Below are 24,939 nucleotides of genomic sequence, written 5' to 3' on the forward strand. Positions count from 1 at the left end.
TATTATTATTATTATTATTATTATCATTATTATTATTATTATTATTGTTATTATTATTATTATTATTATTATTATTATTATTATTATTATTCGATTGACAAAACGTTCTTAGAAATGCGACTGTGAGAGAACTCGAGTGTAAACAACATAGAGACACAGGACACGCATATGTCTTATGTTGATTGGTCGTGAAGAGAGATGAAGGTGGTCCGGCTTCGTATGGTGATTAACTTAACATCTTGAGCACGATGGTACAACGCCTGGGGTATGATGGCCCGATCTTTGAGGCGACCCTTAAGAATCAGGTGAAAGGCCAGGACAGTAATACAAAAAGATCACACCGTCCTGCTCTGGGGGGGAAGATAAGAAAAGATAAAGGCACCATGTATTTGGTTGCGACAGTGGAACATATTATAACACTGCAGCAGGTTCCTGTAGCTGTGTGTGTGTGTGTGTGTGTGCGTGTGTGTGTGTGTGTGTGTGTGTGTGTGTATGTGTCGGTGGTGGCAGTGGTGTTTCTTTATCCCTAATGGTAACCTTAAACTCGGTATGATACAGTTTACCAGCCTAAGTAACCAGTTTTGCCCAGGCTGAAATGGATATCTTATTCATTTCCATATCTGTCTCCTCCTACATTTGTTCTTCATGAAGGAGTTTTATTCAATCCGGACTGAAAATAATCACAACCAGGTGCACACCCTTGAGGTCCTCTTAATATGCATACGAAGTTTCCAATTTCCAGCTGTCATGGTCTCGTGGGAGTTATGGCGAGGACAAACACACACACACACACACACACACACACACACACACACACACACACACACACACACACATACACACACACACACACACACACACAGAGGCCATTTTGTCGATTGAGAACACAGTCATGCAGTGAGGGATAAGACAACTATTGGAAAACTTGGATTTAAAGACGAGAGAAGTTTGTGCATATTTCGCGAGACATTGTCAGATCAGCGAGAGGCTAGTAGAAGTCTGATGTTAGTGGCAGATGGAGGTAAATGGAGATGGTGACGAGTCATCATGGAGGACGCAGGATCCTCCCTACCCTTATCCTTTTACCCAGCAGGTCCTGCAGGATGTGAGGCTGCGGGTCAGGGCGAGAGGCCGGAGCGACACGAGGGCCACTCAGCTTCACACCGTCTGGCTCCTCGAGGGTCGGGTGATGTACTTTATGCCAGGCTTTCGTATTCTTAATGTTCTTGTGGGGCATTTGTTGACACAGCCTCCACCATATGTGTGTGTGTGTGTGTGTGTGTGTGTGTGTGTGTGTGTGTGGTGTGTGTGTGTGTGTCTAGTCCCTTTCATACTTTGTGTGCTTTTTTTTTTGTTCGTCCATTGAATTTCTCCACCGAATGCAACGCAGGTATTTCCTGTGCACATCCTCGTATGCTGGTGTTGCCATACCACAACCCGGTCTTTTCCCCCCGCACACCTAAACACCAGCGACAGTTTTCTTAGTTTGGCCCTAGCCATGGAAAAAAAAGGCTTTTAGTGTTTGGCCAGCCACCGCCCGTGTCCTCCGAACGTACGTACCGGTTCATGGCGGGTGTACGTCGGCGTCGGCCTCCCAGAGAGAGTTAGCTTAGCTCGTCAGGCGATCGAGGAGAAACTGAGACGGTCACCGCAGGGTAGCGCCATCGACTGCTAAGGTGCCTCCGTCAGGTGATGGATGTTCTTGCTCGTCATCATCGATGGTCGCCAGGTGGGTGTGGGAGGAGGAGGAGGAGAGATTAAGAGTCGCTCCCTCTTTTGCTCGCGGCCTCCCTCCCACCTGCCGTCGTCAAGCCGCCTCGGCCCGGCCATCAACGACTCATCCTGCCACTAAATAACTTTTTTTTATGTGTGGGTGAGAGAGAGAGAGAGAGAGAGAGAGAGAGAGAGAGAGATACGTCAGGTGAGTGAGTTTTCCCACACACTCGTGTTGAGGGCTGTTGTCCCCCGTCAGGTTGGTGCTGTTGGTGGTGGGAGTCACCAGAGAGGGGTCTTGGCCGCAGTTTTTGCTCTAGTTGTCCCCCCCGGTGGGCAGGGAGCAGCCCTGGGCAAGTTTTGTGGGACACGTCCCTCCACCAATAATACCCGTCCACAATACGTTTTTTTATTCTCTTTTTTTTGCCACGATCTTTTTTTCCGTGTGTGTGTGTGTGTGTGTGGGCATTACTGCTGGAGGGTCGTGATTCCCAGAGCAACGGTGAGGTACGATAATGGAGCACGACGGTGCGACCCTTGAGCACAAACTGAACGACGCCTTAAAGCGCGACGGTGCGACCCTTGAGCACGACGGTCCGACCCTTGGACGAGATATGATACACCTTCCCCGCCTCCCCACACACACACACACACACACACACACACACACACACCCACCCACTCCTGCCCGGCACACATGGTCTTGATCACAGATGGACGATGATATATCGCAAGGTTCCAGAGCGGCTGGGGAGGACAACGTGGGGCTGAGGCTGCGCGGGATGACCCAGGTTAACGTACATCACTCACTCGCTTGCGTGCCACACCCAACACAAGGGCAGCTGCGGCTTCTAACGCCAGCATATATATATATATATATATATATATATATATATATATATATATATATATATATATATATATATATATATATATATATATATGTTTGCACAATCCCCACTGGAAAGAGAAAATAATGCCGTGTTTATTTTCTCTTTCCAGTGGTGATTGTGCATATTTCTCTTCACGGTGAAGGTTCTGCACACACACACACACACACACACACACACACACATATATATATATATATATATATATATATATATATATATATATATATATATATATATATATATATATATGTGCGTTAGCGAAGTAGCGCGAGGAACAAAATATAAAAAATGGCCTCATTCGCTCACCTCTGTCTAGCTGTCACGCATAATGCACCGAGACTGAAGTTCCCTATCCATAACCAGGCCCCATATATTGTGTTATATTATATTGCATTGTATTATATATACTATATATATATATATTATGTCTTGCGTTCTGTCTGAAGTGTCAAGTTCGGTCGCCGATAACAACTTTAGGCGAGACGTCACACATGATCCGAGTCTTGGAGGGAAAAAAGACGAAAGCTGTGTTGAATTCAATGTTGGTCCTTCTTCTGGCAGAACGTAAGGAACGATGAAGACGTGGCTGGAAACAACAAGTCAAATGACCATGACGTTTAATAAGACAATGAGACCCACCTAGACTCGGTGTCTTTTTTTTTTTTATTTTTTTTTAAGGAACCGATCTCTACAGACTGGACGTGGGTGGCGTTGGGTGTCAGATTCGCCGGTACGTAGTGGCGTTTTTTTTTTTTTTTCCACCTGTTTTGCTACCGACTCATCGCCGTCAGGTAGGTCTTCTCGTGATGGCTACCCGGACTCATCGCCGTCAGGTAGGTCTTCTCGTGATGGCTACCCGGACTCATCGCCGTCAGGTAGGTCTTCTCGTGATGGCTACCCGGACTCATCGCCGTCAGGTAGGTCTTCTCGTGATGGCTACCCGGACTCATCGCCGTCAGGTAGGTCTTCTCGTGATGGCTATCCGGACTCGTTCGTTGCTGAGACGCATCGTGACCATCATCGTACGGCTGGACACAGCGCCCTCATCTGCGAGACGGTACGACACTTGGGTATGATGGTCGGGTCAAAGGGCAGACCCTCATACCAAAAGGGTCGTATCGTCGAACTCAAGTCAGGGCCGTTTACCATACTGAAAAAATTCGAGCGAGTGCTGGTGGAGAAGGAGAGAACAGGAGAGTGTTGGAGTAAGTGCTGGAGAGGAGGGTTTAAAAGAAGACGAGTGTTGGAGGTGTTTTAAAAATAGGGAGTGATGCTTTTAACTGTAGTTTGGAGGAGGGAGGAGATCACCTTAGGGAGTTGTTGTTCATTAAGTGCCGGAGTGGATGGAGTAAAGAACGAGAGGAGTGTTGGCGATACGTTAAGGAGTGTCGGCGGTTTGTTGAGGAGTGTTGGCGGTACGTTGGGGGAGTGTTGGCGATACGTTAAGGAGTGTCGGCGGTTTGGTGAGGAGTGTTGGCGGTACGTTGGGGGAGTGTTGGCGATACGTTAAGGAGTGTCGGCGGTTTGTTGAGGAGTGTTGGCTGTGCGTTGGGGGACTGTTGGCGATACGGGATAGAGTGGTGGGGGATCCGCCATATTAAGTGTTGTAGGGCCGTGGTGGGAAGAGGTGTGGGCTGAGGACACAAAGAGACGTGGGACAGGGAGGAGTGCGGGTCAGCCGAGTGATCTGATTGGTTGGGGTTTTATAGGGTGAGTATCGCCTGAGAGGGAGAGAGGGAGGGAGGTGCGTTCCCCAGTGCCTGCCCTACCCTGTCCTACCCTACCTTGTCCTCCTACCCTGCCCTGCTCTGCTCTACCTTGCCATGCTCTGCCCTACCTTGTCCTACCCTACTCTGCTCTGCCCCTGCTCTATTCTACCTTACAGTGCCCTGCCCTACCCTACTCTACTCTACGTACCCTATCCTACCCTACTCTTCTCTACCCTGCCCTGCCCTGCCGTGCCCTCCTCTTCCCTACCTTACCCTGCCCTTCCCTACCCTACTCTACACTGCTCTACCCTACCCTACTCTACACTGCTCTACCCTACCCTACCCTACCCTACCCTACCCTCCCTCCTCTACCCTGCCCGCACCTCTGCCCTGAGTCCACTTAACGGCCTGGGTACGACAATCAGGTCGTCAAGTTCACATCATCCCATTTTCTTTCTTTAAATACTTCAAGGAGAAGACGGACTGAGTTTCTGTATAATATAAATTTTCTCAACATGCACGTATACTCGATTTCCGAATTCCAGTAACTGATTCAGGAAGATACCGTACAGATTACAGCAGAGGCCAACCAGGAAACTCCATAAAGCGTTACATATTAGATCTAAGATTACACACACACACACACACACACACAAGAAATTTTTTTCAACCATGACTCCCTTAATTCTTACACATATGCTCGGTAAAACCAGTCCGGTTTTAATTCGTATAAAGAGGTTTTGGTGGCGGAGGGGGTCAGGAGTTATTGAATTGAGCAGACATCACCTCAGCATGGGCTCTGAATGTTAAGAGAAGAATTCCGCTCGCGCCAATTTTTCTTTTCTTTCTTCTTTCTTTAAGCCCACCGATTTATTAAGAGTTACAAGGCCCTCCCCCATTCGGCCATCTCAGAGAGTGTATATCTTCTTCGATAGGGCAGAGATTGATGACACTCCCTCCTTCCCTCCCTCACTCCCGCCTCGCCTGGTCCGTCCCTCCCCTTTTTGAGTCGATCGTGTTTGGGTGAAAATTAGTCGTTCATGTTAACATAGGAGGACATCCCCGGGACGCCGCTGCGCTGGGGGGTGGGGGGGAGGAACCAGTTTTTACCGATCGAGTTGTGACGGGTTTTCATTTTAACGTTCGCACGCTTTACGTATTTCGATATCACCTGCTCTGTCGTGCATTGCCCGCGTCCCTGGTTTCATTTTCTTTTGAATCATTTTTACAGACTTTTCACGATATGATTTTTGTCTTACGAACACTGGAATGGACTTTTCTTGATGTCATCCGTGATGAGAGCGACTCGGGTTATGATTTTATCGGGCTCGTTTCGTTCCGATGTTTCATTTATCGTGTGAGACAGTGTGCAGGCTTGGACGACGAAGCCCCGCCCCTCCGAGACCCGTCCACTTAACCAGTATGTGTACAGTGTTAGCAGGTCAGACCCTCGGTGCGGATGGGAGCAGTGCTCAACTTCGAGTTGCTCGCTGTTCGTAGCCTCAACACACATGTTACTCACCCCTGCTGCAGCAGTACATTTTGCGTTGTCCCTTACTCCCCAGACGTCCCGTTAGCCACAAACCCTCACAGCGTCACACTTGCGTTGCTCATACCCTGCCACACCGCCACGCGTGTGTTGATCATACCCCCCACAACGTCACGCTTATGTTTCTCATACTCTGCAGCGTCACGCGCGAGTGAATCACATCTACGGACCGTCACACTTGTTACTATACCTTCCCCCCCTCACAGCGACACACCTGGTACCCCATCCACAGCAGGGTCAAGTGCACGCTCTCCCCCACGCTCATGTAGTGTCACGTGTAAAATTAACGCGTGTGAGTGTGTCTCACCTTCAGTGTTGTTGACAGTGTAACACATAGAATGTCCCTCACCCTTTAGACTTAAGAGGTCGGTCAATAGGCGACTTCTGAGTATAGTACCTCCCCTCAGCGTGTGCCTGATAGACACAAGAAATATGATATGGCGTTCACATTCGTCTGTCCCAGGTACAGACATGTATTATGGTGATTCCAGGCACACTTGGTATGGTAAACTTCCTCCAGTTTGACTAGACATTAGTCGTCCTGGAAAAGGTAGTTTTTATCTCGGAAGGTGGTTCTTGAGGGAGGTTATTGTCATCATAAGTGTTTTTAGGAAAGTTGTTTTTATGAGGATTTTCTTTTTTTTTTTTTCTTTTCGGGAGGTGGTGGTGGTGAGTGGCACTTGTGGCAGAAGGATCATCACGTGAGGGGTTGTGGTGGAGATGGGTTTCCTGGAGAGGTTTTCTTAAGGGTCTGGACGTCCAAAGGGATGGGGAGAGCGGGTGGAGGTCCTGTTACCCTAGGAAGATGAGTTCGTTGTCCCGGCAGTAGGAAATGGGTTGTGGAAATGGTGTTGGCATTAGATTTGGGCGCATGGAAGTCTGTTACGGTGTCCGAGAGGGTAAGGCTCTGAGTGTGTTGGGGTTAGTTGAGGTTGGGGTTCTTCATAGTGGGGAGAGGTGGAGGGGGCGTCTTCCTGTAGTGGGGAGGAGGAGGACTGAAGGAGTTTTGCGTAGGGAGAGATAGAAAAAGGGAGTCTCTCTTGAGGAGGAGGAGGTGGTAGGGAGTTTGTTACGTGGGGAGGAGGTGGGTGAGTCAGGTAGATGTTGAGGAGAGAGAGAAAGAGAGGGTGTGAGGGAGCACCAGTCGCGGAGGTGGAGCAGTTTGGAGAAGCCAGGTACTCGGTCGCCGGGAGGCAGACATGTCACCGTAAATTCACGGGAGCGAACGTTTATTATAATTAACCCAAAGAACCTGCAGTGATTGCGAGCGGCTGAGGAGAATATTATTACAGATCTCGAGGTCAGGGCGGCGGCGGCGGTTAGATCTGGCCAGGGAGTCAGTCCTCAGGGCTACCGGCTGGCCGCCCAAGAGCATAGGGCCCGCACCTCCTGAGTGCTAGGGAGGTTTAACCTCAAACAACACGACCGGGAGGAGAAGCGGAGCAGGAGGGAAGGTTGGAGGGAGGGAGCACCATAGATGTTAATCCCTCGAGCACGACGGTCAGGGGTGAGGTCAAAGGTCGCGCCATTATGTTCCATGGTCCTCCCTTCCTCCTCCTCCTCCTCAAGGGTCGTAGTGTCGTGTTCAGGCGTGTTGTGTGAACCGTGGGCCAGGTGTTTGACCGGAGAGTCAGTTGTAATACTTAAGACACCTGAAGGAAGCTCTACTTTGTAGGTGATTACCACCTCTCAGATGTAAGTACCAGGTGAGTACTTACCGCTTGTTGGTACCAGGTACCAGGCGTAGATACGCTACCAGGTGTTATAGTGCTTGGAGTCAAATGCCAGTACCTGGCACAGAGAATCGCACGTCAGGTCCAGACACGTCCATGAAATCGACACCAAACGTAGATCGTCACTGCCCGGTTTTCCATGATCAGCAGATACCAGGTATTTGGACTTGGAAACTATTTCCCACCCTCTGTGTGCACCAGCTGCCTCCCACGGGAAGAAGGCTCGGTCTTTAGTCTCGGATGTTTGACGTGGTGGAGGGACGAGCCTGGGGCACATACACACACACACACACACACACACACACACACATACACACAGCAAATAACACCTCACCAGCTCTCCCGGCTACCACATCACGTCTCATGGGTTGGGTTTCCATGTGCGTGCAGAAGGCTAGCTAAACTACTACCACCACCCCAGCGTGCCTCCCTCCCACCCTCCTTCCCTCCCAGCTTGAAGTATGGTAACCACCACTCCCCTGAGGACGGTATATAGACAGGTATTTTAGCTTCTACCTTGGGGAGGATAGATGTTCAGTCGGGTGGTGGATGACCTGTGAGCCCGCTCCGGGGATGGGACTCATGCCGGCTTACTCATCGTCAGCGGATGTTGATGCCTTACGCAGATTTATGAAGGTAATCTCTAGGCCAAGTTTTTGTGGCCGTTGTACATTCCCATTAGAATTATACTCCTGTATTTTGTCCCGTTTGGTCATTAAGATATTCCAGCTTCAGTTCCGTTCACTCAGATGGAATTGAACTGGTCATTTCCCAAGATGCGTGCGTGTCTGTGGAGCGTAGTACACGCTAAAGGCCGCACTGTGACCCGTTGCGATGTATGGACACGGGTGGCGTCAGGTGCTGGTGGAGGTCGGTGTCATCGGAGGTGAGGGAGGGAGAGGCTCAGAAGAGCGATCCTGGCGAAAATGTGGGAGGTGAGAGCGATCCTGGAGGAGGTTCATGAGGCAAGAGTGAGCGTGGGAAGGTGCTTGAGGTGAGAGCGGGCGTGCAAGAGTTGTGCAAGGGCTGGAGTTGACGTGGAGTGAGCGATTACTTGAGGGGGTGGGGGGAGCGAGGGTAGTAGTAAGATGTGTGAGGTTAGAGTGGATGTGGGGTTGCATGAGGTGAGAGGTGGCGTGGAGAAGGTATGTGAGGTGAGAGCAGGCGTGGAGAAGGTATGTGAGATGAGAGCGGGCGTGGAGAAGGTATGTGAGGTGAGAGCGGGCGTGGAGGAGGTATGTGAGGTTAGATCTGGCGTGGAAAAAGCGACGCGAAAGTCAACCCAGTCGGCAGGGGTGACGGGGGGATGGATGGAGGCGTCGTGTGGTGGTGTTACACACTCCATCCTCGTGGGGACGACGACGGGCCGCAGCGTCGTGGTCGTGTGCTGCTCAGTCTTTGTCCGTGTCCCTCTCTTGCTGGGGCTAGGGCTAGGGTTAGGTAGGGGTGAGGGGCGGAGGAGGAGGAGGTCAAGACAAACAACACCAGTTCCCGGGCCCGATTGTCCTGTCCGGTATAGGTTGGTTCACCTGCCTTTCCCCCCACCGCTGCTCACGTCATGCTGTTCGAAGGAGGGAGGTAGGGAGGCAGGTAGGAAGTTGGGGGGGAGTTTGTGTGCCCTTCTCGTCCGCGCCCGCCTCAGATCGCTGGGTTTTGGGGCGAAGATATTCAGTGGGAGGTGTTTGACTTAAGGCCTGGTACACACACACACACAGTGGTGGTCGTGAGAAAACACTGAATAACACCCAGTTGTGGGCTCCATGATTTGTTTGTCTTCACACACGCTTTCGGGTGGGTTTAAAGAGAGGGAAATAACCTTACGATGTACGTTTTTTCTTGTTTTTTTTTCTCCCCTGATGACTGACGAGTCGGACTTATGTGTACGGAAATATTGGAATGAACTCGTCTCGGTTTGATTTTTGCATGTGGTGAGGACGTCTTGACGCTTGTGTGTGTGTGTGTGTGTGTGTGTGTGTGTGTGTGTGTGTGTGGGTGTGTGTGTGCATGTGTGTGTGTGTGTTACTTTTTACGTAGACGATTCCTTTGAAGTGATAGAAAGCCTATGGAGCTCTACTGTACAGTACTGTTCCCTGCAGTTGACCATCTGATTAGACGTAATAGCATTTAAATCTACACGAACACACGTAGGCTGGTCTTGCTGACGTATTTAGTACATCTACTTTGCCGGAGGTCTGGCTGTGAGCTGTGTCAGCGACCGGTGTTTGTGAAGCCTCGGTTGTGGCAAGTCTCCGTGATCGAGGCAGCCCATGCTAACGAATCATGACTGCCAGGCAAGTTGAACCTGTGATGCCTGAACTTTGCCTCGGTCACTCCTGTGTATCGTCCCCCATCATTTGAAGCAGTATCACCATTAACGATTACTGCATTAATTAACCGTGCATCAGAAGTTCATTATCAGCCCGACCTGTCTGGTGAGCGAAACTTTTCAAATCATAATCTCCTCGGGTATTTGAAACCTCACCGAACTCTTGCACGAAGATTTCTAAGGATGAGAGTTGTCCACGAGTTAAGGCGGAGGTGAGATGAGGTTTCGAGACTCCATGAACTCTGTGGTCTGGTCAGAAAGCCAGGCTATCATATTTTAACGATTAGGTCAAAGCCCGGGTAATCTCACATACAGGGGCCGTACCGTCGTGGTCAAGGGTCGTACCGTGGTGTTTAGGGTCGTACCATTGTACTTTTGGGACATCAGGGTCGTGGTCAAGGGTCGTACCATCGTGCTAATAGGGTTCAGACACTCGCTTTGCTTCTCCATTACAAAACTGATTGCCCAAGGGTGAAAAAGCCAGACTGTCATACCATAAGACCATCTGTTTTGCATACCATATTATGGTATGCAGCCGTTCGTCCGGAGGCGAGAGCAGAGAGAATCCTAAATATATCCCAGAATATCATGGAATGTTATGTGTTTAAACTCGGGGTCTTGCGAAACCTCTCTCTCTCTCTCTCTCTCTCTCTCTCTCTCTCTCTCTCTCTCTCTCTCTCTCTCTCTCTCTCTCTCTCTCATTATGACGTGCATCGTCTTGCGAGGTATGAGTATAGACTTTGGCCGGGAGGGCGCCGCTCACCGCCACTGGTGGGTCTTTTGTGTGTCGTTACACGGGTGAAATATCGGCACTTGGTCCCCGGACGCTGTCATCACGCGAGCTGGTTTGCAGCCAGGCTCTCCTAAGGTTGCCTGGGCGAGGGCCATGGTGAAAACATGTCCAACGTCCACGCTGGTGTTTATCATGACTGCCCTGGTGACGGCAACACTAACTAGCGCCAGTTACATTCTCGTAATTTCCTCCCGTAAGTTTAGGTTCGCATAAACCCTTTTTCTAATATATTTTTCTTTATATTCAGTAAACAATGCAGATGTTACACGGCAATTGTTTAGATTTACTTAGCAGCAGAATAGCATACGTGATGTTTGTTGTATTGTGACACCAACGTGATCGTAAGCATGTGTAAGTTTGTGACAGGTCGTTAATGATGTTAGAAAGGGACGTTTAACTTCTCCCAGAAGCGCGCATGCGCGAATTCAAACTTAACCATGATTGAGCCGGCTGCCAACATTCCCAGCTCATGTTCAAACGTACGTGACGTTAAAGATCTTCCAGTTTCATGTGTTTGGATATGAAAGACATTTTTATTATTCTGTTTTGTACGTTTTTCCCCCTTTATAGTGACCGACATGACGCGTCCAAAACATGCCTCCCCCCCGCCCCCTCCCCCAATCACGGCCATCCCCGAGAGAAGAAAAATGAAAGAAAAAGAAAGATTTTGATCAGGATTCCGCTGGTGCTTGTAAGCCTGACTCTTGAAGGGAAGGGGGAAAGACACACAAGAAGGAGGGAGTATTCCAGGCAGGTCGAGGGAGGAGGGAAGGCATCGTAACGGTCAATCCTCGAGTATGGATAGAAACTGCTGGAAGCAGCAGCAGCAACAATGGTTCAGCAGAGTTCACATGAGAGAGAGAGAGAGAGAGAGAGAGAGAGAGAGAGAGAGAGAGAGAGAGAGAGAGAGAGAGAGTTAAGTCCCGCCTGTAGCAACTACTAAGCAGGTCGGTGCTTACACACACACACACACACACACACACACACACACACACACACACACACACATCTCTACCACCCACAGCCTCGTCAGCTTCTTGAAGGAAGACCTTATCTGCCGAAACCTAGAGACTTAGGACCTCTGTAACTCTCACCTTCCTTGACTTTGACTGACGCCGATAAGGCAGGAGACACCGGCGGTGGCCAGAACCTGTTGGATGGCCGGGAAAATATTCCTTTCTTCCTTCCGTGCCGTGAACAACACTCGGCGAGGACGTTCCTCTCACGTATACCGGAGGAGACAACGGAGGAATGACAGGGGTAAATAAGATATAAATGACCGAGAGTGAAAGAAACGGAGGGGAAAAAATGGCGGAGGAGTGTGGCCGCGAAGAAAGGACTTAAGAAAAAGAGTTAGTTTTAAGATATTGTCGAGAAAGGCAGAGTGAGTGAACGATGGACCCGTGTTGCCCTCCGTTCTTATCGGCTGTCAGACGATGTTTACCCTCAAAAGACACGAGTATTGACCAAACGCGAAAGACAGTCACACACTTATTTTTTTGTTTCTTCTTAATCATAGAATGACTGTCAGGCTGGAGAGTCTGTGCATACCAGCCTCCCTCCCTCCCGCAGCCCAGAAGTCGGTTGGTGCTGGCGGCCGAGAGGAGAATTCATCCGTGGTAGCATCTGGACACACACCCCTGCTGCGCGCGCTGCTCCTCCCCGTCTTGTTCCACTTGCTCCAACTTGACCCCGAGACGTAAAGTTGTTACTGCGAATTCCAGTTGCTCTAACTTGACCCGAGACGTAAAGTTGTTACTGCGAATTCCACTTGCTCTAACTTGACCTGAGACGTAAAGTTGTTACTGCGAATTCCACTTGCTCTAACTTGACCCGAGACGTAAAGTTGTTACTGCGAATTCCAGTTGCTCTAACTTGACCCGAGACGTAAAGTTGTTACTGCGAATTCCACTTGCTCTAACTTGACCCGAGACGTAAAGTTGTTACTGCGAATTCCAGTTGCTCTAACTTGACCCGAGACGTAAAGTTGTTACTGCGAATTCCACTTGCTCTAACTTGACCCGAGACGTAAAGTTGTTACTGCGAATTCCACTTGCTCTAACTTGACCCGAGACGTAAAGTTGTTACTGCGAATTCCACTTGCTCTAACTTGACCTGAGACGTAAAGTTGTTACTGCGAATTCCACTTGCTCTAACTTGACCTGAGACGTAAAGTTGTTACTGCGAATTCCAGTTGCTCTAACTTGACCCGAGACGTAAAGTTGTTACTGCGAATTCCAGTTGCTCTAACTTGACCCGAGACGTAAAGTTGTTACTGCGAATTCCACTTGCTCTAACTTGACCCGAGACGTAAAGTTGTCGCCGTGCAAATTCCTGTCGCCTAAGTTGATGATTCTGTGGGGGAGATGAAAGTGGCGTGGAGGCGCGTGCGTGTGTGAGGTGCTGTTGTGTCGTGGCTGCCGATTTTATTCACGGACGGATGCCTAAGACAGTGAATGCATAACGGACAAGGGCGGATACAGAAGACGTAATGCATCACGGACACGGACAGATCAAAATGGAAATGATGCGTGGCGTACACGGACGGATGCAGAAGACAATACATTACGGACACGGACGGATGCAGAAGGCAATACATCACGTACACGGATGGATGCAGAAGGCAATACATCACGGACACGGGAGGGTACCGAAGACATAAAGCATCACGGACACGGACGGCTGCAAGAAGACATAAAGCATCACGGACACAGACGGATACAGAGGACATGAAACATCGCGGATGTAGAAGACCGAATGCATCACGGACACAGACGGATACAGAGGACATGAAACGTCGCGGATGTAGAAGACCGAATGCTTCACGGACACGGACGGAAACAGAAGGCACAACACATCACGGAACATTGTAAAACCGGCGAGTTAGACACGGAGACCCGAGAGCCTTACTGGAACCCAGAGACGAGGCAGGAGCGAGGGAGTAGGGGGGTGTTGGAGGAGTGTCAGAGCCTGGGGGAGAAATGGGGGGAAGGAGGAGGAGGAGGAGGGACCCGCGGTGGTGGCGGCGGCGGAGGCGGCAGTGGTAGTTCCAGCACCTCCCGATAATTGTGGAACTTAAGCGGCCCACCACCCGCCACGCTAGGGTGAGTAGGGAAAGTTGGGCGAGTGGGTGAATCGTGGCGTTACTGCTCGTGTTAGCACCCAGGGCCAGACTGGAGGGAGGGAGAGGACAATCTCAAGGCTGAGGATGCTTCACACAGAGGGCGCCCAGGTGTGGGTGAGTAAGTGGGCGAGGGGGGGAGGGAGTGGATGGGTGTGGTGTGGTGAGGTGAAGTTTGTGTGAGGAGGAGGAGGAGAACGTGGAGGAGTTTGTGTAAGGTAAAGGAGAGATGATGTGCTTCTGGGTTGGAGAGAACACCTTCCTGCCGAATAAGTAAAAAAAGTGTGGTAGAGAGAGAGAGAGAGAGAGAGAGAGAGAGAGAGAGAGAGAGAGAGAGAGAGAGAGAGAGAGAGAGAGAGAGAGAGGTCCCGCCGGGGATATAAGCAAAGGGAACGTCAAAAAACTCTGGGCATCAGTCATTCTGCAAATGTTAGTCTAGGAATCAATACCATGTACCAGCCACACTGTGAATGTTAACCAGTGACTCCATACCGGGTGCTAGTCACCCCATAAATGTCAACCAGTGACTCAATACCAGGTGCTAGTCACCCCACAAATGTCAACCAGTGACTCAATACCAGGTGCTAGTCGCACGGCTGGAGTGAGAGTCAGGCTTTCGGTAGAAGCCTATGTGTCCTCTCACTTCACAGACGAGAAGCATTTGCTCCTTTCCCCTGACATGCCCTTTTCCAGGACGCTTGAGCGTCCGCGTCACGAGCAGAGAGGGGGGACTGGCTGCACACACACACACACACACACCGGCGATAAGGTACTGGCGGCGGAGGTGGTAATTACCTCCTGAATTAACTAACTCCTCTCAAGGCTGGAGGAAGACTCTGTGTTTATTAGCCAAGTTTTAAGATCGCGTATTTGGCGTTGATTTCGCAACGGGCAGCAGCAGGAGGAGGAGGAGGAGTTAGTGGCAGGTTTGTGGTTGGTGGTGGTGTTGGTTGTGGGTCGTGCAGGTGGTAAGTGATAGGTCGTGATGGTGGTAGTGGTGATGGTAGTTGGTACCACATCCTGGTGGTGGTGGTGGTGGTAGGAAACGTTGGGTCTTGGTACTGGGCTTGGCATTATCCAAACACAGTGTTGTGTGTGTATGTGTGTGTGTGTGTGTGTGTGTGTGTGTGTGTCGAGGGGATCCCGGCCTCCCTGTTGACTCTGTTGGGCAAATATTATCCTGATATTATATATAGATTTAAGAGATGGCTTCACGGTGCTTAGTCTCTTTATAGCCAGAGTAAACAGAGGAGAATATGCGACGGTTCATAATACAAGCCAGGTTAAAGGAACGCCTCTGTTCTGGTTATAATATATATATATATATATATATATATATATATATATATATATATATATATATATATATATATATATATATATATATATATATATATAAGCGATTGGTATTATCATTGCGTTTTATTCGTGTATTTCATGAATTGCGTTGATGATAAGGCGTTTGGCTTCGTTAATGCCAGAGTTTTATGCTCAAGGCGTGACTACGGCTGGCAGGACGATGTGGGTGTGCCGTTTTCGATGCGCGAGTGTACATATAAAGTTGTGCGTGTCGTGTGTACGTTAACGTAAGACTACGTGTACACAGAAGATGCACAGTGCTATTGTATTGCATGTGGGTGTGCCTGTGTGTCAGCGTGTGTAGGCCGGATGTCTGCGCGCGCGCATCTTGCGCATGCCGATGCGATTGTACGACTCATGTGGACATGTGTGCATGAGTATGTTTACCTGCTTGCCTGTGCATGCTATTGTGATTTTGTCATGTTTGTATGCCTGAATATCTTGCATTGTGTGTGTGTGTGTGTGTGTGTGTGTGTGTGTGTGTGTGTGTGTGTGAGCAAGCATAGTTGAGTATATTGACCTCATTTGTGTGTATAGGTTCTCAAAGGTTTACATAGGATAAAGGAGGGAATGAACCAGCCAGCAGTTCAGTGGCTGTGATGGCAGCGCTGCTGCTGTGGTAGTAGTAGTAGTAGTAGCAGCAGTATCTTCATCGTGAGCGCAGTGGCAGCAAGAGCCGCGAAGACAGCACTGTCAGTACAGCAGCAGCAGCGGTGGCAGCAGCAGCAGGAGCAGGGATGGAGGTATTAGTATGAACACCACCCTCAGTGCAGTGGCGATGACGTTGGTTAGTGAGCCTCCGTCAGGTAGGCGAGGCCGCACACCTGATTCTATTGTGTGAGTCACCTTGCCCGTGACCGTCAGGTACTATTCTTCTCCTTTACCCCCAAAATCCTTCATCATTTGCTGCCCTCCCTAACCCCCATGCCCACCCTGAGCACACTGCCCCCATACCCACCACCCTCCTGTGTTTTTGCCCTGGACCCGCGGGAGGTCGGCTCAAAGTCGTTAAAACCAACCTTTCTCAAGACCCCAAACTTTTCCCTTTTTTTTTTTTTCGAATTTCTTCCTCGGTTGTGGATTTCGAGAGAAAATGCGAGGCTCTCAGGAGGTGCTGTTATTTCAGGGGAACCTATGTCTAGGAGGCCGTTCCTCTCTCTCTCTCAGCCAGTAACGTGGAGTGTAAGGCTGCTGTCCCATGAGTTACTCCGTTGCCATTATAGTCTCGCCGTCTTTTCGCCGGAGACGGAATTTGCTGGCGTGGAGGTGGAAGAAGTCGAGGGGTTGAAGACGAGTACAACATGAGCAAACTCTCCCTTGGCCAGGACCACAGACATCGGTCATTACTCTCATGATGGTGTTGCCCCAGCCAGGCTTCCATTGGCCGTGGTAATGCTCTCTAAATATTGGCTTTGTTTAGTGTTTTGCCGCGAAACTGGTTTCCTCGGGTTCACGGTGGTCCGAAGAAGGACGAGAAAGAAACGGTGTGTTGAATGTTAAAAGATTTTTTTTTTTTTTTGGTGGGGGAAGAGATGGAAGTGTTCTTGGCTAAGGAGGGACGGAGTGCTTGCTCCAATACACGCAGGGTGTTAGTGTGTAGTGTTTGCACTGGTCTCATTGACTGTAGGAAGTGCCTAGATTCGTCTGTTATCTCTTGTCTGTTTTCAGCACTTGTGGAATTGTTAACAGACTCCCCCCCCCCCCAAAAAAAAAAAGGGGGAACAGTTCGACAGGAGTAGTCTGGGGAAGGGTGGATCTTCCACACAGCTGTTGATGTGCCTATAACATGTACAGGGAGGGAGGTACAAGTCGGAGTTTCTTTAAGACACCTCCGGTTCTACAGCTCTGCAGCCAGTAATGGAAGCCTTTGACCTTACCCTCCAGGGTCAGGTCTTAAGGTCACCGACACCGTAGCCAAGGGCAGTACGATCGCACGAGCTTCAGGGTCGTACCGTCGTGTTCTCAAGAGCTTCGAACCCGGTCGCACACGTTCTTCACCCCGTAAATCCAGGCTGGCTCCGCAGTTCTCCGCAGAAAAAGACGATTGAACCGGGAGGCGTTGGAGATGGTGCAGGAGGTTGGGATTGGAGAGGGGAGAGGAGAAGAGGAGGAGGAGAAGGAGGAGGAGGGAGTGGCTGGCTTAGTGATCCCGACGGTGTACAGGTTCTCGTGGGAAGCTTGCGGCCTGGACCAGCAGCAGGCTCCGGGAGGAAGTGGGTATCCTGCTGGCCTGCCAGCACTGCTGGTGGCGTCGCCCTCAGGTGTGCCAGAACTTGGATAATCTCAAGCCTCACTCGCACGCCGCCTTACAAAACCTCCTCCTCCTCCTCCTCCTCCTCCTCCTCCTCCTCCTCCTCCTCCTCATCCGTCTGTCTCCCTTTTCCCTTGTTTATTTATATCTTTTCTTTCCTCTGTTAATCTTCTTTGGTCTGTTATTTGGCCTCTTGTACGTCTTCGTTTTCGCCTATGTAGTTCCATCCTTTTCTTCTGTATCCCCACATTATTTTCTGTGTCTTTTAACCCTTTTAGCTGTTTTACTCTTCCAGTTTTTGATCATCTCCAGTTTCTTCCGACGTAACTTTTTCTTTTCACATTTCTTATCTTTTTTCGTTTTCTGCTATTTCCCTCCGCTCTTTACCCCCGAACGCTACCCACACATATGTCCAATTCCTTGGGGGCCACACAGGTCTCCTTGGTGCAAGCACTGAAGGTTCTTGGATGCGTTATCAGCGACCACGGTGGTTTAGGAAAGAGTCGGAGGGGAGAGGGTAAGGGGGAGGGGGGTTTTGAGGGATCGAGCTAGCGGGTGGGTGGGATCGGCTGGCGAAAAGAAATTTGGACCTGGCCGGCCTTTATCGCGGAGGAAATCTGAGCTGGACTCTCCAGCGGGAGGGAGTTTTCTGACCAGGATGACGAACGAGAGAGGAGGAGGAGGAGTAGTAGATGTTATTGCTGGGTTCAGTGTTGTTCTGCCCCGGAGCAGCACCGACGCCTCCTCGTTGTGAAACTGGGTTGAGCAGCGGAAAGTGTGGGAAACTTGCCTCTCATCAGTTTACCTTTTTTTGTTGTCTCGAAGGCATCTTACGTGCGACACAGGAAGATTCTGAAGATTAGATACGTCTGAAGGTTTGTGTCGTGAGCTCGTAGCACAGTGAACCACCTTTATGTAGTGGGTTGACGACACAGGAGCTTTTTTTTTTTCCCTAATGCTGTTAGATTACAGGATAATAACCCCCGTAATGTAGTGAGTAGACGCCACGAGATGCTTTTTTTTTCTCAGTGTTGTGAACTCGCATCATTGCAGACTCAAGGGGTGATCGGGTAAGGCGAGAGAGCAGTAACGTCTAGTCAAATTCAACTGTGAAAAACAAAGCTCCACCTCCCCCCCTTTTTTTTTTTTTGTATCCCTCGCGCTCTTCCATCCCATCAGATTTCAAACTCACCCAGTGCTTGCTTGAAAATGACGTTCCTTAGAATCTGCGGCCGTATGCAGAATACTTCTTAGATTTCTGCTTATTTTTATGCTTAGCTGAGCAAGTGACTTAAGTGCCACACAGAAAAGGACTAAGCACGATGCTTAGCAAAACTTAAGCATAAAATTGGGTCAAAATATTTGTCGTCTGCTAAGTAAATACTTAAGCGTAGGGCAGCATTCTAAGAAGTTTTCTGCATACGGCCCCTGGTCTGCGATGTGCTCACTTTGATCATTCCGGGGGGAGGGGGAGGGGGGGGCTTGGCAAAGACAGTTTCCCACAGGGCGCAGTTGTTTCTAAAGTGTCGTCCTGTACGACAGTCTTAAGTGTGGGGGTTGAAACGATTGGAAAGTCTTAATGGCCGCAGCCGCTCGTATTGATATGAACAAAAACGCAAATCTCGTTCGCTTCATTAAGATTAACGATGAGAATCAGGGCGTAAGACGCAGTTTTATTTGCACCGTGGAGACAGCTAATCGCCTACTAACCCGAAACAATTTATATATTATTACACTATCCTGTTGCTGTGGCCGGAGGAGGTGGGTCTCTTTGTTTGGCAAGGTGGGGTGAGGAAAACGGATAATTTTTTTTTATAGCAGGAGCTGTGTTGGGAGACTTGAGTAAACGAAAATGTATAGTTCTTTTAGTATGTCATGTCGACCTGACGCCGGTGTCATATGTTTTGCCAGCGTTAGCGAATGGATCGACGATACGCCACATTTTCAATAGATACCTTATTTTATTTTACTTTATTTTTTTTTGATTTGTGAACGTACACAGATAAGAGTTTTGTGTAGTTTCGTTCTTAGAAAAGAGGCTTCCCACGATCACATCAATAGAATAAGGGCTCTCAGTCATTCTTAGAATGTAGACATCCAGACGACATATTCATAGAAGGCTGCCGTAGTCACACTCACAGACAATGATCCTCCTCAGTCACATTCATAGAAAACAGTCACCCTTATTCACTTTCATAGAAAACAGTCATCCTTATTCACTTTCATAGAAAACAGTCATCCTTATTCACTTTCATAGAAAACAGTCATCCTTATTCACTTTCATAGAAAACAGTCATCCATATTCACTTTCATAGAAAACAGTCATCCTTATTCACTTTCATAGAAAACAGTCATCCTTATTCACTTTCATAGAAAACAGTCATCCTTATTCACTTTCATAGAAAACAGGCTTCAGTAATCACATTCTCGTTCAAATTACTTTTTTTTTTTCATGGGGATCTACTGCCCGTGAAATTCTCCTTGTACCCTAACATGCCTGTTGCCTCTGCTAATTTCATCCCTCCCTTCCCTTCACCCTGTGGGCTGGCTGAGCCATGATTCACTTCCCATACATATATGCCGACGCCAGCCACCCCCGACGTAATTCAGGAAAATCCCCCCCGGAAGAGGGCAGTAATGTCTCCGTCACAGCTCGCCAGGGGGGTGAGTCAGCCCGCCCCTGCCACCGAGCACCACACCCACGCCCACACGTCACCACACCCTCCTCATAAACCTTCCTGTAGAACCTGTGGCGGCAGCAGGTGCTCGCTCTTGTTCGTCCTGGATGTCCAGAGGGGTTGTGTTGTTGACCCGCGTGATACATACAAGGGCATCACTGGCTCGTTTTCTATAACTGGAAAGTTTAAGCTTCATTCTTCTAAGACTGGTGTACAGCGCTACCTCCTCCAGATTCGCCCACTCCTCCCATCTCACTAACACACACTCACCTTTCTCTCTCCCACCTCACCACACACGCTCAACCCTTCCCCCTCCTAACCTCACACCACACGGTTACGTCGCACACACGCCCCCCGTCTGCGCCACCCACGGAAGCTGACCAGCTTAAAAGACCAGCAACTTGTGATTGATGAGTGCGCCTCGAGATGGCGAAATTTGGTGGAGGCGTGTGGGAAGAGTTGGGTCTCGTACGCCCGGGGAACGACCAGAGAGAGAGAGAGAGAGAGAGAGAGAGAGAGAGAGAGAGAGAGAGAGAGAGAGAGAGAGAGAGAGAGAGAGAGACGAACTGTCAGGTGATGAGGCAAGCGGAGAGACGGAGTGTGTCTGTATGTTTGCATGTGGTCCGTCTTCCAGTAAGCCGAGAGTGAGTTGAGGATTCTGCGCTGTCGCATTTTTCAAAAAAAGTACTTCACTCTCGTATTGATTCATTCCCTCTTTATTTTCTTCGTCTCATCCTCGCCTCATTTACACAAGTTTAATGTTGTGTTAGAAACGTGTGTGTGTGTGTGTGTGTGTGTGTGTGTGTGTGTGTGTGCGTGTGCGTCATCATGATGAACGGCTGCGTATAAATGGGAAGAGGGAATCCCTAATGACCGTGGGGGCTGAGTAATGTCTGCTGGAGTGTGTTATGTCGAAATAAAGGACGCTTGTGGCCTGACATTCGCCTGGTTACACACACACACACACACACACACACACACACACACACAGAGCCACACTTGGCCAGTGTTTGAGGATACCGTCTACCGCAAACTTATTAGTAGACACAAGGGTTTCGAGGCTGTTATTTATTCAAAATTATGTGGCGCGTTTTCTGTCACTGTGGTTCGCCAGGAGAGACTCTGCCAGATTTCAACTCAGCCATCCTTAGCGATTCCAGTCCTTGTGGTAGGTTGGTTTGACATCACGTAGCCGTGGCTGTTGTGACTGAGTGAGTTAGTGTTTGTGTGTGTGTGTGTGTGCACGCGCGTGTGGTCGCCAGTGAGGCTGGGTCATTTATAACCTCCCTGTCTCCAGGGTGAGGTGGCAGCGTGGTTCCGGGTCTTTGTGTGTGTGTGTGTGTGTGTGTGTGTGTGTGTGTGTGTGTGTGTGTGTCCCCCCTACCTTGAGGTTACTAGCATGGCAGGTTGGGAGAGATTAATTTACTTGCCTAAGGATTTTATGGACTCGATCGTGTGTGTGTGTGGGGGTGGGTGGGTGGCTGCTAGGCATCGCTTTCTTAGACTCTGGCAGAATCTGTGGTCTTAGAGTGGTTAAACAATCTTGGATTTTACAACTGCAGTCTCTTTGCAGTGGCTTGTAAACTTGAATATTGCTAATCCAGTCTCTGTATTGTGAGTATCAGCTTAGACGATTACGTTATAGGCCAAATACTACAAACCCAGCTTCGATATATTGGTTTACGAGATACGATGTTATGAATACAGTTTCTGCTCAGGTATTACATATGTAGTGTGGGTAAAGTGATTAATAAACTTCTCAAATTACGAATCGATTTGGTAAATTGGTCTAATATTTTAAATATTTTCCTGTAGTTTCGGTAGAGCGGAATATATATATATATATATATATATATATATATATATATATATATATATATATATATATATATATATATGTGTGTGTATATATGTATATATATATATATATATATATATATATATATATATATATATATATATATATATATATATATATATATATATATATAATCAGCTCCAGTACCTTGTGTCGGCAGAGCGGTTTATAGGTTTAAAAAGAGTCCATTTTCGGTGGAGTAGTTCATGCCCCTCACCGCAATAAATCCATTTTCTTTTGAGCAGTTTACACGCAGAATAAGAAATTCTAGAATCTTGAAAAATGCCAACACCAAACACAGGCACATACCCTCATACGCTCTCAAGACAGGTTTGACAACAGATGATAGATAACTTTAACGGCCCTTGTAACACTGATGAGATTTTCCCCTTTTTAGTTTACTTTTTTTTTAAACTACGGTACAGAAAGTGGAGTCGTAATGTTTAAATGACCAAAATTGGCTTCCTTTATGGCAGAGATGATGCAAAGTAGGATTCTGCCACCCACAGAAATTAAGAATATATATATATATATATATATATATATATATATATATATATATATATATATATATATATATATATATATATATATATATTGTGTTCACGAAGTAGACACGTGACGATCACAGATGAATTTTTAGACCACGAAGGAAAACTTACTTCTGAAGATGTGTTGAAATACACGAAAGCGCTTAAGCAAATTTTCCTGCTTTGATTTTCCTTCGTGGTCTACAAGTTCATATATATATATATATATATATATATATATATATATATATATATATATATATATATATATATATATGATTCTCCTTTAATATTCAGTGATTATTGTAGTGAATATTGTTGTTATCAGTAATGTTAATGCACTTCGTGAGTACTGCGAGTTTTGCTCGAGCAAAATACTTTACCTGCTTCTCTTTTACGCTGTCTTGAGCCTCCTTGACCTGGGATGGGGCGTGCGGGAGCCAGCTTATCTCGGAGGTTCAGACGTGACACACCCCCCCCCCCCCCCCCAAGCTTGCGTGTCACTTGCCACGAACCCTTCGCCAGGTCACAGACGCATGTCATGCACATGACGACGACTCTGCTGCTGACGGCATTACATTATCTGTCTCCATGCACGTGAGGCATGGCTGTCGTCAGGCGCGCCCTTTCGTTTTTCTTTTTTTTTTTGGGTTGACGTGGGCTGAGCAGATGTTTTCTTTCACAACCGCGAGATGACCCGGGCACCTTGTGAAGAAAGTCATTTTTTTTATGATAACTGAGGCGTTTTCTCTGGTATACTTCCTCTTTTAAAGCCGGGTATTTCCTTACCTTACTCTTTCCTCGTTACGTTGCTTCTTAGAGGTTTATTTCCGACACAACTCAGTCTGGGGCCGATCACCTGCGTTGTCGCTCGTTCGATCAAGTCGAGGTGTTTGGGGCCGCGGTCCACAGACCTGGGCAAACCCCGGCAACCCGTTTTGTGATTGGGTGTAATTTGTAGATAGTTGTCTAATGCGCTCTTGAATGTTCCGGCCATAATGTTTTTAGTACCTGCAGGTATTGTTGCATGGAACGGTTTCGAGCCCAGAGTATTTCGTATTTCTTCTTGTTGCATTAATGGCTTCTATCGATTGCAGTGGTGTGTTATATATAACCACACAGTTCTCTTAGTTTCTCAGTGCTGATAGGGAATGATCATTATTTTCTTTTTCTGTCATTTTCCAGTTGTGAAATCCTGTCTCCTCCGTCAGCGTTCCAAAGAACGGAGTAAATGTTTTCAGTCGTTTCCAGTAGCGTTGTTTTGTTATTCTAGTTAGGGTGTGTGTGGGATGTGAACCATTTATTTACGTTTTATAGCTCTGTCATTTGTTCCGCCTTGAAAGATGATTCTAACACAGCACTGATCTTGTGCGTATAGCATTAAGTGCTTCCGAGAAAGAATCCTCGGGGTTTGCCTCTCTCGTCTTGAAGATTCGTACAATCCAGCCTCTCATCACATAATTCCTCCACGATTTTTTAGATTTTTGTCGTGCCTCCCCTGATGATAACGGTGCTGTTCTCTTCCTGTATTTTAAATCTGTATGTTTTCGTTTATGTCCGTCATATGGAACCAGTTGGAACGTATCTCCAGGAACCCACTGAAGCTCTTTGTCAGTAGCGTGTATTATGGTCTCTTCGTTCCTTCTACCTTGAAGATTTTTCTTCCCTAATCTGTCGTCATATGCAGAATGGTGACGATGAACCTGTGGTTTGAATTTGTGTCGGGTATGAGAACGAGAGAAAACACTGGTTGTGTTTTTGGTCCACGGTTGAAGGGGGTTGTTAGCGTTCTAATTGGTTGATAGGTAATTTGGGTTATGGTTAGGCCCATCAGGTTGTTAGTTTTTAAACGACTTATAAATTCTTAGTGTTGTGAGTTGCTGACAGATAGTTAGGTTGTGGATATGGATGGTGGGAGTGATGAAATCCTCTGACAGGCAGGTATGGCGTGGGTACCATGTCAAGAGTTGTAGTTGTTGTCAACACGTGTCAGGTGCCTTTACATATAGGTAACGGCTGGTAGATAGTAGGTGTTATAGATGGCCGACATGCTCTCGATGTCGGCCACAGGATTTGTACATGTAAATGGCTGACATGTTCTGGATGTCGGCAGTTCAGTGTTGTCCTTTTATTTCTTGATATAGGTTGTAAGATGGGGTTGTCAGAGGCTGTGCGCCTATGTGGGGTTGACTCTTCCCTTCCCCAAGTGAAGACTGGGAGCGGAGTCGATGTTAGATGTGAACACTGCGGGAGGTAGGTAGGTAGGTAGATGATGATGTCACCACCCTCACATCCCCGAGCAGCGCTGTGCAGCACCACGTCCGCATCTGTGCTCTCTCTCTCTCTCTCTCTCTCTCTCTCTCTCTCTCTCTCTCTCTCTCTCTCTCTCTCTCTCTCTCTCTCTCTCTCTCTCTCTCAGGATGGAG

At 48.2% G+C, this 24,939-nt stretch overlaps 1 protein-coding gene across 6 annotated transcripts in view; it reads left to right on the forward strand.

Moving 5' to 3' along the window:
- Positions 1-24,939, forward strand: part of Cad88C (cadherin 88C) — a 313,587-nt gene that overhangs the window by 42,758 nt on the left and 245,890 nt on the right. The window lies entirely within an intron of this gene.

The sequence above is a fragment of the Panulirus ornatus genome, chromosome 50 (assembly GCF_036320965.1).
Source record: "Panulirus ornatus isolate Po-2019 chromosome 50, ASM3632096v1, whole genome shotgun sequence".
Lineage (NCBI taxonomy): Eukaryota > Metazoa > Arthropoda > Malacostraca > Decapoda > Palinuridae > Panulirus > Panulirus ornatus.